General features: G+C 51.1%; 1 long non-coding RNA gene across 1 annotated transcript; it reads left to right on the top strand.

The window, feature by feature from the left end:
* Positions 1-6: 6 nt before the first annotated feature.
* LOC108448309 lies at positions 7-3702 on the top strand. The gene is made up of 2 exons (XR_001864154.1): positions 7-1194; positions 1316-3702. It is a non-coding gene; the product is annotated as an uncharacterized LOC108448309 (long non-coding RNA).
* Positions 3703-4010: the final 308 nt, after the last annotated feature.

Raw genomic sequence — 4010 nt, 5'->3', positions numbered from 1 at the left:
AGATCGAGGGTTCGAGTTCCGCCCCGGCTTCGCCGCCAGATGAGGATCTGACCTCGAGCAGCAGCCCCGGTTACATCCGACACGAGTACCTCGGGATTCAGAACAAAATAACCAACCCAAACCACAGCCCAGGTGCATCCAGTTTGTCCAGTTGAAAGGCCAGAGTGCAGGAAAGAGGAGTTAAGGAGAAATTAGTCAGTGGCACGAGCAAAGTTACCGGAATGAACTCGGGAATGACTCAGTAAGGAAGAAAGGAGTAACGAGGTCATTGGCTTTGCAGTGTTGTCTGAGCAAACAGGGGCGCTGCCACCCCAGAGTTCTGACCCTAGGAAAGCCCACATTTCCCTTGGGACAGGGCTCGCCGCGCAGGAACCTGCTTTGGTCACACCCAAAGACCCCGGGTGCCAGAAACACCCACAGAGCTGGGGAGGAAACTGAGCTCTCCCAGTATGCCAGGATGTGCCACCACCTGGGACAACCCACATCAGACCAGCCTTCGTTTTTATGGTGGAAACTTGATCCAAGATGAAAGGCACCAGGTCAAGCATTGCCCAAATAAGCAGAGAACTAAAAGAGGAAAACTAAGGATATGGACCCATGCCATGCTCACACAAAGTGACACCTCGCTGGGGTAGGGCTGCACAAGTGATGGAAATTCAAGAGGGTGCAGACGGTGTGGAAGCAGCTGTAACTCCTTCTGCTGGCAGGTTGAGGCTCCAGGAGGGGCAGAGAGTGGGGGGGAGATGCATTTTTTCCATATTTATTTGAGAGTGGTAGCAGAAAAGTGTCTCCTTGGGTAATACCCATCTTCTGTCTCCTCTCCTCCACTGCATCCCTCCGGGTGGAGACCCCACACCCCATCCCTGTGTCCACCATGTCCCAGCAAGGTCTGCAGCAGGGCAACCCCATCACATGGAATGTCCCACAGCAGGACAGAAAACATCGGTAAAGTACAGACAGCCCAACACAGAAATTTAGGGGTTGAACATTTTTTAAAAAAATAGTCGAACGTAATTTCAGCTAGGTTTGCACTGCAGCTCCTTCCCACAGGCAGAGCAAGCCATCGCTGGCAGGGGGAATCAAAGCATTAAAAAGAAATCCCAGTCACGTTTGGGAGCAGGACCTTGGCCAGGCTCTGCTCTGAGCACCACACTTCTCAGCATCTCTCTTCAGGTCACAGAGCTGTCAAAGCAGGTGAGATTTTAATGTATATGGTGTGGAGCAAGCCCCAGGGAAATTAGTTTTCCCTTGAAGTCAGCTGCATGTTGCTCTATTTATTATTCATGCCTTGCTTGCTTTTGTTTTTTTAATCCAGGCATGGTGACATCTTAATATGCTGAAAAGCACAGAGGTGCTGCCAATGTTTCCCCTTCACTCCAGCCCTCTGACATATCTTTATTGGCTCAAAAACAGAAATTAGCCTTTCCTCTCTGGGGAGCAGGGGCTAATCCTTAGGAGCCACTTGGCTCTCTCCAGCTCACTATAGAGGTATGAAATATATATACTTGTATATATACAGTATTTATATATAAATTCATATACTTTTAAGCTGGTCCATGGCACATGCAGCCCTCAGGTTGAGGTCCTGGGTAGAAAACAGGTGGGTGCAGATCAACTGGGCTTTGCAGAAACCCTTCTCCACCTCATTTCTGTGTTTGGTGATGCCCTTGGAATGCTCAGTGCTGCACACTGGGGGATGCAACAGTCTGGGCTTTCATTAAAGAAGATTCAGCATCCTTTTCAAGAGAGTACCACAAGTACAAGCTGAATTCACCAAGGAGAATAAAGGCCAAGTACACTTGCAGAAAAAAAATTATTTCTGAGTGTGCCTCTCCCCTGCCACCCATTTTCATGCATCAACCCAAATCCCACACTAAGTGGAGAAAGGCTGGGTGCTGCCAGGTCTGGGGGTTTGTTCTTTAAAACACTCACCAGTGCATTGACAAGGGGCTGTCACCTCATCCCCGAGCTTCAAATACAGCCCTGATGTTACCGGGACGGCAGAGCTCAGTTGCCATGGGCAGTAAAGGGCGGTGGCACCCTACAGGGCTGGGTGTTTTCTGGTCAACTGCAGTGACTGTCCAGGGTGAGGGGGGAAGTCCCAGGCAGGAGCACAGATGAACAATAAATCCCGGCTGGCTGAAAATCCCATCATCCCTCCCTGAAGGAGGACAAGTGCAAGCTGAGGTGGAGCACCTCCTTGCACCCATGCCCACCATGGAGCTCAAGCCTCCTCCTTTCCTGGGCGCAGGAAATCTCCCCCCATGCACCTAGGGCATCCTGCCTGGATTTCCAGACCAGCTGGTTCCCTTTCAGACCACATTCCTCATTCTATCAGCCAAGACAAGTAAAGAAGAAACCAAATCCCAAGTCACAGAAGGCAGAACCCCCCCCCAAGTCTGTGTTCATGGCTGCTGTCTGGCTGTACCACCAAAGGAGAGCAGCTCCAGGGTTGCTTTGAGCCTCTGGTTTCAGTAGCAGTGGGAGTGGGTGGTTTGCACAGGTGATCACCAGCTCCAGAGAGAAGCTAGAAACTCCCAGCCAGGGTCGGCCCCATCTCTGCTGGACACATCCCTCCTGCCTTGCTCCTGTCTCCTGGAGAACCTCTCCCAGCTGGAAATCCAGCTGCAAGCGGGGTTAGGTAATTATTTTTTTGCACAGCTGAGCCAGCAGTTAGAAAATTCCCATTATGAAAATTCCCAGTTATGAAAATTCCCAATTATGAAAATTCCCAGATCCCCCAACACGTCTTCTTCCCCAAACCCATCAAGCACCCGTGAGCTGCTCATGGACACAGGGATGTTTTACCCCTTGGACACAGGGGCTGGGAGCAGCTGGTATCCACAGGGGTGCTGGGATGGAGGTTCTTTGTGTGTCCCCACCACAGAGCCAGACTGCCAAAGGTCCCAAGTGGGGACCAATGCGGGCAGCTGAAATCACACCCCCCAGAGTGACTGGAGGAGCCCCCTGAGCTCCCCAGTGACTCCAGGCAGGGTGGCACTTTTAAGGCAGATTGGGCAAAGCACCATCATTTTGGCAACTGCTCATGACAGCCAAAATTTAAATTTTGAAAGAATAAAATTACCCTTCTCACTCTCCAGATTATGGAGCACTTCTTGGAAAATTCAGCCCCAGGGCTCAGGAAGCAATGCACAGCTTTCTGAAAATCATAATCAATTTTTAAAGCCTGGCTCAGTTGTTAACCTTTCTGACTGAAAGAATGGCAGTGGGTGCATCCATCGGAGACAACTCAGCTTCCTCTACCAAAGCCTTACAATGCTATCACATTTTGGGGTGAGATCAGCAGCTGTGGGAGATTAATGGATTTTTACCGAAATTTTCTAAAATTTTTCTTTTTTTTTTTTACTTAATTTTTTTACAAATTCCGCGCATCTGCGGGGAGATGTTCGCTGAGAAGAGCTGGGCTTTTCAATCCAGTCGGTTAAAAGAAAGCGGAAAATTGCAAAAGTCACCAGGAGGGACCAAAACTCCCCGGGGCTCGCAGGCGTGGGATGCAGCCGTGCGCAGAGCGAAGGAGAGCTGCCCTCTCCCGATCGGATTCAAGAGCAGCACAGATCGGGTCTGTAAGGAAATCTGCCCTGTGGCTGCTCGTACAAATGGCTTGGAAGCAGACACCAGCCTTGGCAGCACTGATTCAGTCGGAGGAAAGCTATTTGCTATAAAGCTCTGAAGTTGCTCTGATTTTTTTGGAGGTGCGTTTCCTGCTGCGGGGCTCTGGGTTGCCACTTAGGAATGGATCCAAACAGCGTTGGTAGCTCCAGGAGGGAACCTTGCACTCTGAAAGGGGGGGTTATCCCACCTCTTCAGGGGTTTTTATCCCGCAACCAAGGGTTTCGGGTCCCACCGAGTTGGGCAGTGCCGCATCGGTGCCAGGCTGGGGGTCCCCGGGCGAGCAGGGTCTGGCAGTACCGAACACGGAGCTTCCCAGGGGAGACCCCTGGCTGTGTTTGTCCCTGGCTCAGCACTTCTCCCCTCCTCGCCTGCGCTGA

The sequence above is a fragment of the Corvus brachyrhynchos genome, unplaced genomic scaffold (genome assembly GCF_000691975.1).
Source record: "Corvus brachyrhynchos isolate BGI_N302 unplaced genomic scaffold, ASM69197v1 scaffold26, whole genome shotgun sequence".
NCBI classification, from domain to species: domain Eukaryota; kingdom Metazoa; phylum Chordata; class Aves; order Passeriformes; family Corvidae; genus Corvus; species Corvus brachyrhynchos.
The sequence above is the reverse complement of the archived record's forward strand: the minus strand, read 5'-3'. Positions and strand labels throughout refer to the sequence as shown.